Raw genomic sequence first — 12,125 nt, forward strand, 5'->3', positions numbered from 1 at the left:
TGTCGATGGCGGAGATTGTAACGTTGCGCATTGATGCTCTGTTGTTTCTTTATGTGCACTGGGGCAAGCTGACGGGCTTCTTCCGCGGGTTGCACGAAGAGTTCGGCATCTTGGGCGAGATCGAGGTGATCGATGTTGTCGCATGGCAGCATTGCTGCTAACATAGTCTGCACTTCACGGCCGTAAACGAAGTAAAACGGCGTGAAGCTTGTTGTTTCTTGCGTAGCAGTAGTATAGGCAAACATTACGTATGGGAGTATCTCGTCCCACGTCTTGTGCTGCACGTCTACGTACATAGACAGCATGTCAGTCATCGATTTGTTCAGTCGTTCGGTCAAGCCATTTGTCTGGGGATGATATGCAGTTGTCCTTCGATGGGTTGTGCAGCTGAGTTTAAAAACGTCTTCGATGAGCTGTGCTGTAAAGGCTTTGCCTCGGTCTGTGATGACGTGCGATGGGGCGCCATGTCGTAGGACGATGCTCTGTATGAAAAACTGGGCAACCTCGGAAGCTGTGCCTCGAGGCAACGCCTTTGTCTCAGCATACCGCGTTAAATAGTCTGTGGCGACGATTATCCACCTGTTGACAGAAGATGACAGTGGAAACGGGCCCAGAAGATCCATGCCGACCTGGTCGAAAGGTTTGCCAGGTGGGTCAATCGGATTCAGCAATCCCGCAGGCTTCACAGCTGGCAACTTTCGGCGCTGGCATTCACGGCAGGCTTGGACGTACCGCTTAACGCACTCGGCAAGTTTCGGCCAGTAGTAGGATTTGCGCACTCTATCAAGCGTTCGCATAAAACCGAAATGGCCAGACGGAGGCTCGTCATGACAGGCGAATAGAACTTCAGCACGGAGGTCTGGTGGAACGACCAAAAGGTATGTCTTGTGGGTGGCAGCGGAGTTCTTCTTATAGAAGACGCCATGCCGTAAACAAAAAAGACGACCATCCTCGAGCGATGTGCCGGGGTATTGATGGGTTTCGTTCTTCCATATGTTCGAATATGGGTCGTAGTGAGTCGTCTGCACGCTGCCGTGTGAACAAATCAGTAACGCTTACGGATCCAAGGAAACCGCCGCCGTCCTCAATGTTTTGGTCGGTAGTGTCGATAGGGGCACGCGAGAGTGCGTCAGCGTCTTCGTGTATGCGGCCCGACTTGTACACGATGGTCACGTCGTACTCGTGCAAACGTAGACTCCACCGTGCCAGTCGTCCAGAAAGGTCCCGCAAATTTGCAAGCCAACATAACGAGTGATGATCGGTTACAACTTTGAATGGGCGGCTGTAGAGGTAAGGTCGAAATTTGGCCAGCACCCATACGACGGCAAGACACTCTTTCTCCGTAGTGGTGTAGTTGGTCTCTGCACGCGATAGTGTGCGACTTGCGTAGGCAATCACTCTTTCAATACCTTCCTGCCGTTGTACAAGCACCGCACCAAGACCGTCGTTACTGGCGTCTGTATGAACTTCCGTGTCCGCCTCCTCGTCAAAGTGGGCCAGAACTGGTGCTGACACCAGATGCTGTCGAAGCTCAGTGAAAGCAGTCTCTTGCTCTGAGGCCCAGACGAACGATACATCATCCCTCGTGAGTCGAGTCAGCGGCTCCGCCATCTTCGAAAAATTTTCTATGAAACGCCGGTAGTATGCGCAAAGGCCAAGGAAGCGTCGGACACTTTCTTGTCGGTCGGCGTTGGAAACGCGGCTACAGCGGCAGTTTTCGCGGGATCGGGGCAAACGCCTTCCGCGCTGACCACATGTCCCAGAAACATAAGCTCCTTGTAGCCGAAGTGACACTTCTGAGACTTAAGGGTGAGGTTTCCCGATCGGATGGCTTCGAGAACTTGCCGCAGTCGTTTCAGGTGGTCTTCAAATGTCGCCGAAAAAACAACCGCGTCGTCGAGGTAGACGAGGCAGGTTTGCCACTTCAGACCAGCGAGAACGGTGTCCATCATTCGCTGGAAGGTTGCTGGTGCCGAACAGAGCCCGAAAGGAAGTACCCTTAATTCATAAAAGGCCATCTGGAGTGACGAAAGCAGTTTTTTCGCGGTCTCGTTCATCTACCTCAATTTGCCAGTAACCGCTCTTTAGATCGAGAGACGAAAAATACTTAGCTCGCCGCAACCTGTCTAAAGAGTCATCGATACGTGGTAGTGGGTACACGTCCTTTTTGGTGACATCGCTGAGGCGTCGATAATCAACACAGAAGAGAAGCGTTCCGTCTTTTTTCTTCACCAGAACGACCGGGGACGACCACGGACTGTGCGAAGGCTGAATGACACCATCATCTAGCAACTCCTTGACTTGGGATTGAATTGCCTCATGTTCTTTCGGCGAGACACGATAAGGCGGTTGTTTGATGGGGCGTGCGTCGACGGATGTCGTTATTCGGTGCTTTGTGATCGGCGTTTGGCCCACCTTAGTAGACCGAGTGAAGCACGCGCGGAATTCGTTCAGAAGTTCCTGCAGTGCGCTCTTTTGGTCGTCCGTCAGCTCGGAGTCTACATCGATGTCTCTGAGTGAACCGTCGTCTGTGTCCACATTAGAAGCAAAGCACTCGACGATGTCCGTTGATGGTTCGGCGTAGGCGACGGCAGTGCCACGAAAAATGTGCCGATGCTCAAAGGTAAAGTTGGTAACGAGGACCGCTGTCTGGCTATCATGAAGTTCCACAAGGCTTCGCGCTACACAAATACCTTGGGTCAGCAACATAGAAATGTTGCCTTCTACAATGGCTTCACCGTCTTGTAGCTCGTCGGACTTCACCGGAACCATAACACTTGCGCGCGGCGGTATCGTGACGCTGTCGTCCGAAACGCAAAGTGCGCATCTGTGTCCAACGGCGTCGGTCTGTGTTGTTGCCCTTTGCGTCGAGAAAGTGATGCAGCACTCGCGGAGGTAAATAATGGCGCCATATTCCCGGAGAAAGTCCATCCAAAGGATTAAATCGCGGGAACACTCGCCTAGAACCAGACAAGTGGCGAGAAAAGCAGCACCGCAAATTTCTGCTCTCGCCGTGCATAAGCCAAGTGGTGTGACGACGTGGCCACCTGCAGTGCGAACTGGTGCCCCGTTCCAGGGAAACATAAGTTTTTTCGGAACCCTCGCCAGTTTGCCACTATGAATGGAGTAATCGGCGCTGGTACCTACAAGTGCACTCATTTTTCTACCGTCGATCAACACAGGTATGTCCAGTGAAATCTTGTTGGCGGAAACTTGTTCTGGCATCGTCGTGTTTTCTTTATTCTGCGGTCGGCACGATGCGAGGTCTTGAGCGCATCGAGTATCAGCGGCCCCGCCTCGGAAGGTCGCTGACGTCAGTTTTCCCGGCGTGGACTTGGTGATCTCCCTTGCATCGTCCTCGAGGTGGTATCACAAGCAGGTAAATATCGCCGCGGTGATGGTGAGCGTGACTGCCGCTGTGATGTGCCCGGACTGCGCTGCTACTCGATGAATTCTGCGATGTCGGGAGAACTCTGGCCAAACCTAGGTCGAGGCGAATCGATGGAAAAACCCCGCAGGCCGAGTCGTCGATAGGGGCACTCCCGATACACATGACCAGCTTCACCGCAGTGGTAGCACAGCGGTCGTCGGTCGGGTGCTCGCCAAACCTTTGATTTCCTCGCGCGCGTTCGGCGGTCGTCGAAGTACGGTAGCGGAGTTATCGGAGTGGCTTGCGCCGATTGCAACGCGACTGGCGACGCAACATAAGTAGGTCCGAAAGATTGGGCGGGGCTCAGTAATGTTTGTGCGTAAGTCTTCCGCCGGGACTCACTTGGCAGAGGTGGCGCTTCACTGCTGGAAAGAGATGCCTGCAGTGCCTGCTGTACTTCGTTGCGTACGACGCTGGCGAGGGAGCTGACTGGCGGTGGCGACGTACCGTGGTGCTTCTGCAGCTCGTCGCGAACGACTGAGAGAATCAGCTCGCAAAGCAAGGCGACGTCGCACCCGAAGCCTACCGGCGTATCCAGAGTGCAGGCGGAATTTACTTGTCGGTTGTACATGTTCGACCATTGCTGAACTTACGCCGAACTTCTCCATTGCGGTGGCTTCGGTGAGGAACTCCCCGACAGTCTTGGGCGTATTCCGAACAAGACCGCCAAAGAGCTCTTCCTTTACGCCTCTCATCAGATGACGCACCTTCTTTTCTTCCGACATGCTCGGATCGGCACGCTAAAAGAGACGCGTCATGTCCTCCACGTACATCGTGACGCTCTCGTTGGGCTTTTGGACGCGTGACTGAAGGGCTCGCTTCGCTTTTTCCCGGCGATCGGGGCTGGAGTATGTCTCCAGTAGCTTGCGCTGGAATTCAGGCCATGATGACAGGGCGCTTTCGCGGTTCACAAACCACGTGCGAGCGCCATCCTGGAGGCTGAAGTAGACGTTCCTGAGTTTGGCGTTGGTGTCCCACTCGTTAAACGCAGCCACGCGCTCGAACTCCGCCAGCCAGTCTTCCACGTCTTCAATTACGTCGCCATGAAAAGCCGTCGGTACTTGGGGGTTCAGCAGCGTTAGGTAAGTTGGTGTCATCCTTTCCGTAGAAGTCGCAGTGGTCGTAGTCATCATTTATCCTGGAGGTTTCCAAATTGTAGGGCGAGGCCTCGTATTCGCCGGCTTGTGAGGTGAACTGGAGTCAACTCCAATTGTGCGAGGTTCTTGCTGCCCAGTGGGGTCTCCTGCATAAGTTGGGTGTACCCAGCAAGATCCACCAAATTGTCGCGTATACCCAGCCCAAGTATACACGCTGAATGGGGATGCAGGCGTTTTTACTTCACGAAACCTAACCGTTGACTCGCGATGCCGAGACGAACCTCGTTCTCTTCCTCTTCAGTCCCCTTGCTGTGCCTCACCATGTGGCAATATGTTTCAGTGTCTTTACATACGGCTCGCCTACATCCGTATTACTTAATTCCTGCATGACTGCTAAGGTTTCGACTGAATCAAAGGCATTCTCGTAAACAATGAAAGCTATATACAAGGCTTGATTATATTCCGCACATTTCTCTATCACCTGATTAATAGTGTGAATATGGTCTATTGCTGAGTAGCCTTCACGAAATGCTGCCTGGTCCTTTGGTTGACAGAAGTCTAAGGTGTTCCTGATTCTATTTGCGATTACCTTAGTAAATACTTTGTAGGCGACGGACAGTAAGCTCAGCGGTCTATAATTTTTCAAGACTTCGGCGTCCCCTTTCTTATAGATGAAGATTATGTTGGCGTTGTTGAAGGTTCTGGTAGGCTCCAGGTCATGACGCATTGCGCATACAGGGTGGCCAGGTTTTCTATAACAATGTGCCCACCATCCTTCAACAAATCTGCTGTTGCCTGATCCTCCCCAGCTGCCTTCCCCCTTTGCATAGCTCCCAATGCTTTCTTTACTTGTTCCGCCGTTACTTGTGGGATGTCAAATGTCAGACAGTCAGACAGATGCTCGTCGTCTAATGACCAAGAATGATCCCTTTTAATGTACCGTCGTGAAATACATAGAGCCAGAATTGTCACATGACATGTGTGAAAACTGGTTAAAGGAAATGAAGGCATAGCGCTTATCTCACCGCGTTTCTGTGGCTCAGGCACACACAGTGCGTATTGGGATGACGTCACATCTTTCCGGTTTTAAAGCACTGTGTGCCTACCAAGAAAGGAGCGGACTGTACAAATCAGTTATAAAAATGCCGAGTGTTTTAGGCGCTCGTACGACGCGCCCGTATCGCGTCGTTCTTTGCTCTCGTCTTGAAGTTTCGTTCGGTGGAAGGGTCTTTTGGGTGTCGGACGATTGCTTAGCCACGATGTCCGCGTGGTTGGTTGTGTCCGTTGGTAGGCTGCTTTGTTGAGGCTGTTCGGCCGGGACGGGACTGGTTTCTCCTCCCTTTGGGAGCAGGAACAGATGGCGTCTGTTTCTGCGTATAGTCCCCCCTGCCGTCTGGACCCAGTAGGATCTTGGTGTTTAGGAAGGATGAAGGTCTGTGCCCTCGGCGCATCTGTCTCTCGGCCATACTTGGTTGCCTGCGGATAAACTGGGAAGAGGTCTCGCAGCATGACGTCTGTCAAAATACATCTTTTGTTTCTGCCTGTATTTTACGTCCTGCTTTTTCCAAGAAACGGTTACCACTCCCGGTTTTAACACGGATGGCATGCATGGCACTCGTGAGCGTAAGCGGGGGCTCATTAGCAATTGAGCTGGGCTATAGCTGGTTGGGCCCGGTGTGTTTCTGTAATTCAGCAAGGCAATGTATGGGTCAGGCGCTTTCTTCAGTAGTCTTTTGAGAGTCCCTACCATGGGCTCAGCTTCCCCGTTAGCTTGTGGGCAACGAGGGTTCGTTGTGACATGCATGAAGCCGTATTTTCTTGCAAAATCAATGAATGCAAATGAGATCAACTGTGGTCCGCTGTCTGATATTACCGTTTTCGTTATGCCATGCCTGGCGAAGATGCTTTTCAGATGCTGGATGACCACCTGTGACGATGTCCCTTGATCCATTAGGGCCAGCTCAGGATACCTGGAATGGTAGTCGACAACAACAAGATAGACAGCTCCTTTCATCTCGAATAAATCAATTCCGGTTTTCTCCCTTGGAAGCCCCGTTGTTTCAGATGGGATCATTGGTTCAGAAAATTGGGTGCGCTCTGCAGCACAAGTTTGACAGTTGGCTATGGTTGTTGCAATTTCCTGGCTAATTCCTGGCCACCAGACTGATTCCTTGTCGTTTGCGTGGCAGCGGGCAATACCTTGATGCCCTTCGTGGATTCTCTGAAGCATTTCTTTCCGCAGAGATCTTAGGATTACTAGTCTGGCTTCCTTTAGCAGCAACTTCTTGCAAACCGTGATGTGGCCACAATGCGCCCAGGATGATTTGAGAACTTGCGGTAGCCGATCCTTTGCGGGCCAACCTTGCATGCAAGCTTCGAGCAACGATGCGCACTCGGGGTCCGTTGCCTGCTCTGAGCGTATGCAGTCGAGCACGTCATCTGAGAGTACATATCGAGCGACTCCATCCACGTGAGCCGAGACGTCAGCTTCACACAATTCCCCGATTGACAGTCCCGCGTTCATCACTCTGGCTCGAGAAAGAGTGTCCGGCTTTACCCAGGACGTGTGTGAGCGTGAACGAGTACCGCATAAGACGCATTCTGGACGCTTGCATTCTTGGTGGAAGAGAATCGAGAGGATCCCGACCCAGTAGTGGAAGGAGGGGCTTGTGGTCTGTCTCAAAGAAAAACCTGAGGCCTCTCAGAAATTCCTCGAAGCGTTCTGCTGCCCAGGTCAAAGCCAACGCTTCCTTCTCGATTTGTGAATACATCTGCTCTGTTTTCGTGAGCGAAGTGGAGGCATATGTTACTGGATTTCTTTCGCCAGATGGCTGATCCTGGAGTAGTATGGCGCCGAGTCCTTGCGAAGACGCGTCCGCCGAAACGATTGTCGAGTACATGGGGTTGTATCTTGCTAGGCATCTGTTTGAGCTGAGAGTAGTCTTAAGCTTCTCAAAATCTTCCCCTTGTTGAGTTCCCCAACACCAGTCGCTGTCATTGTTGAGGAGGCTGCGTAAAGGCGCAGTTATAGACGCAGCATCAGGAAGAAACCTTGCGAGGTGGTTCATCATGTCTAATAAGGAACGAACCTCAGCGATGTTTTGGGCTCGAGGCAACTCCTTGATTGCTCTGATCTTCTCAGGATCGGGGCGCACACCATTGGCGTCAAAGATCATGCCCAGAAATGCTACTTGCTCAACAGCGAAACAACAATTTTACTTAAGGGTTACTCCTGTTTGTTCCAGTCGGTCGAGCACGTTACGAAGGCGGTTGTCATGTTCCACTTTGTTCTTGCCGTACACCAGAATGTCGTCCATGTAGTTCAGTACGCCGTCTAGGCCTGCGACGACCTGCGAGAACTTTCCTTGAAAAATTTCTGGGGCGGATGTGATCCCGAACGGCAACCTGCGGTAGCAGTACCGCTCATATGGCGTTATAAAAGTGGCGAGCTTTTGACACTCCTCGGAAAGCTTTATGTGGTAGAATCCAAAATTTGGGTCCAGTTTAGAAAAGACCTTGGCTTCCTGGAAGCTTCCCATAACTTGCTCTACCATTGGTAGCTGATGACGCTCTAGTCTGACAAATTGGTTCAGTTGAGTTAAGTCAACGCATATGCTTACTGCTCCAGACGGCGTCATTACGGGTACAATAGGAGCGCACCATTCTCTCAGTTCTTCGACCGTTTGCATCATTCCTTCTCGTTCTAGCCTGTTCAGTTCTTGCTTGACTTTTTTCTTCATGGGAATAGGAATCAGTCTAGCTGTAGAAGGGCGTACGGTGTTGCATTCGGAACGAGACGTATGGTATGTTCTCCAGACATGGAACCCGTGCCTTCGAATATCTTAGGATACCTGCTTACGATGTCGTTAGCAGTTTCGAAGTCATCTAGGAAGCGAACTATTTCTAGGGCTTTGATAGCTGGTAGTGCCAACAAGGGAGTGCGCAAGTTGTTCACGACGTAAATGGTCTGCTTCGAACAGTTGCCTTTCCAAGCTACTTCAGCGTCAAACTTTCCGATCGTATGAATGCTTGCATTGTTCGGTCCTTTAAGATCACCTGCTTTGTCCAGAGAACGCGGAAGTAAAAGAAAGTTTTCCCCGACGACTGTCACTTCGGCTCCCGCACTCTAAGAAAAGTTTACACCCTTTGGAGTGCCCCTTCTGCCACACAACAATAATCGTCATCTACCTTGATGCGTTTCCTTTCTTGAAAACGCCCCGCCCGCTACTTTCCTGTCGGGAATGCTATCATGCCGTTCGTTACGGGAAAGTACCGGGCTCGCAGCGTTAAAGAAAGGAAACGCAACAATGCAGATTACGATTATTGTGTGGCAGAAGGGGCACTCCAGAGGGTGTAAACTTTTCTTAGAGTGCGTATCTACTTTCATGCGGAGCTTGTTGTCGTTTATCAGTACTGTGACGAAGTGCTCAGATGGTGCGTTCGCCGATTGCTCGACCATGCCAAGAAATTTATCAGGCTCGGCAATGTCGTCAAGATTCCCGTTTGCTTGCCTCTTTTTTCGGCACGCCTATTCGAAGTGGCCATGCTTTCGACAAAACCTGCATCTTTCTTGTTTCGCTGGACAACTGCTTCTCGGATGAAATGGTCCGGCGCAGAAACTGCAGAACATTTCACGATAAGTTGGCTTCTGACCGCGTGCAAACTTCTTGCGCTTTTCAGCGGTTTTCGCAGGCTTTACTGCGGCGACGCAAGCTTCTGCGATCATGCCCTCGTGCTCTTTTAGCTCGGCTTGCTGTTTCTTTACCGTTTCGCTTGTACGCGCTTTTGCCAAAGCAGTGCTCAGCGTGAGATTAGGATCCATCTGTGGTTCTTCCGAGAGAAGCTGGTCTCGTAGTCCTACTACGAAGCGGTCTCTTATTAGGCGTTCCTTCATTTCTTTGAACTCGCGTCTGTCTGCTAGTCTGTTAAGCTCGGTTGCAAACTGGTGTACTGTTTCTCCCAGTTGTTGGCGGCGTAGATTAAAGCGAGCACTCTCCTAGACTGTGTTCTTGGTACGGACACAATACCCCTTAAATTTTGACTTTACAAGGCTGAAGTCCTTCATTTCTTCGTCTTTGACGATTAGCGACCGAAGAATATCCCGTGAATTTTTGCCCATTGTATAGAGAAGAGTCCTTACTCGTACTACGTCTGGTTTCCCATATGGACCGGATGCGAATCTGTAGTCGTCGAATTCATCCATCCAGGCGGGCCAGTCCGCAGCGTTCTGGAAGTTGAAAGGCCTAGGAAGCTTGATTCCTGCCATGCTGAGGCGTTGCTTGACGATTATCACCGGAAAGACTTGCTCTTGGGAAAGCAGGCGCTCGTTCACTTGTTGACGGGCTGTTGCAGTGCTACATCGTAGCCAGGTTTGACGTACCCCACTACTGACACCATGTCAGACAGTCAGACAGACGCTCGTCGTCTCATGACCAAGAATTATCTTTTTTAATGTACCGTCGTGAAATACATAGAGCCAGAATTGTCACATGACATGTGGGAAACTGGTTAAAGGAAATTAAAGCACAGCGCTTATCTCAGCGCGTGTCTGTGGCTCACGCACACACAGTACGCATCGGGATGACGTCACAAAATTCTTGTAGACTATTCTCTCTTCCATAATGAAAAGATTTTGCGCCAAAAACAACACACACAAGAAAGACGACGACACCACGGGCGCTCGTGGTGTCGCCCGTGGTGTCGTCGTCTTTCTTGTGTGTTTTTTTGGTGCAAAATCTTTTCAGTATGCAAGATCACCAACTAGCCCAGCAGTTAACTCTTCTAAAGTATATTCTCTCTTCTATTATATAGCGTCGTGGGTGCCTGTGGTACTGTATAAATGTGTATAGAACTCCTCAGCCACTTGGACTATCTTGTCCATATTAGTAATGACATTGCCGGCTTTGTTTCTCAACAAATACATTTGATTCTTGCCTATTCCTTCTTATCTTTTCATCGCCTAGAGTCGCCTGGATGGCTCTTCTTCGCTGCCGGGGTTATTGTAATGAAGAAGACCAGCAAGCAGGCAGGAGAGGGGCGTTATCATCAATGTAAGACGCGAGCATAGATCAAGGGCGGTCGACGCCGAAACCGTTGTTCCCTTGGGACTGCGTTGGTCTTGCGGCTGTCGCTTGTCGTCAGTAAACCCCTTATCAATATTTATTTCCCATGAATACATGGTTTATGGAAGGTGAGACTAAAATGGAGGAACGCTTGACGAAGGTGTCGCACGTTTTACATCAGGCAACGATGTTTATAAGATATTTATAAGATAGCACACTCTCTAGTGAAACACCGTCGATGTTGTAGTGGAAGGTTTTGGACGGTTAAGATTGGCGTGAGATCGCCATAACTTTACACTTAGACGGGCTAAAACACCTACATCATGGCTCACACCAATTAAATACGTTGTCAAGATCACACTGAAGGGCGTACCTATCATTAGGGTCATTTATTGCGCGATAAAGAACACAGTCGTCAGTAAAAAGCTTAAGGGAAGAGGTAATTTCAACCGGAAGGTCATTATATAAATTAGAAAGAGTAAAGCGCCCAAAACAGATTCTTATAGAACACCAGATATTACCACATATGGTGATGATAACGAGTCGTTAGCTGATGCAAACTGAGAGCGGTTAGTCAAGAAACATAGAATCCTTTTGAAAATATTAGGGTTGTCAAGAGGCGTTATAGTTCGATTGCTAAAACGCTCAGATAGCAATACACCGCAGCGAGAAAACACAGAGCTTCGGCAACACAGGCACGAGGCTTCCAACCACACGTTGTCGTCGTCTTTCTCTAAGCAGTGCCTACTGCTCGTTCTTCTTCAGTACAGTTGCCTCTCCGGGGAAGAGGAGCCGTCTCGGCAACCTACAGGCAAATAGGTGGGTCAAAGTACGGCTTGAGCCACTGAACGTGCACGATTTCGCGCCCTCGGCGGCGCTTATCGGGAGGCGGCTCAAGGGGTTCTACCAAATAGTTCACAGGAGACGTTTGACTGACGACACGGTAGGGACCCTGGTACTTAAACACAAGCTTGGGTGAAAGTCCAGGGCTGGTAGCGGGAACCCAAAGCCAGACTAGTGCGTCAGGGGCATAAGGTGCCGGAGAAGAGGGAATATCGCGAAGGTGCTTCTGTCGCTGCTGATCTCCCGAAGTAAATCTGCGGGCGAGCTTCCGGCACTCTTACGCGTGTGCAGCAGCCTCGGACAGGCTCGGACAGTCTCCGTTGCGTCAGGGCGATACGGAAGGATGGTGTCCATTGTTCAGGAAGGCTCGCGTCCGTAAAGAAGAAAGAACGGGGAAAATCCTGTAGTGGTCTATGTGGTGGTATTATACGCGTACGTCACGAAGGGTAGAATTCGGTCCCAATTGGTTTGGTCAGATGCGACGTACATGGCTAACATATCGCCAAGAGTGCGGTGAAAGCGCTCAGTTATGCCATTGGTTTGCGGGTGGTATGCAGTAGAGGTAGGGTGAATTACATTGCATTCCTTGAGCAGGGCTTCTATAACATCAGACAGAAAAACGCGGCCTCTGTCGCTCAATAACTCTCTGGGGGCTCCATGGCGAAGTATGAGGTTACGCAGAAGGAACCAGGC

General features: G+C 50.6%; 1 pseudogene; it reads right to left on the reverse strand.

Moving 5' to 3' along the window:
* Window positions 1–7,742: 7,742 nt before the first annotated feature.
* LOC140217075 (uncharacterized) lies at window positions 7,743–9,793 on the reverse strand (annotated as a pseudogene).
* Window positions 9,794–12,125: the final 2,332 nt, after the last annotated feature.

This window comes from Dermacentor andersoni, chromosome 4 (genome assembly GCF_023375885.2).
Source record: "Dermacentor andersoni chromosome 4, qqDerAnde1_hic_scaffold, whole genome shotgun sequence".
NCBI classification, from domain to species: Eukaryota; Metazoa; Arthropoda; class Arachnida; order Ixodida; family Ixodidae; genus Dermacentor; species Dermacentor andersoni.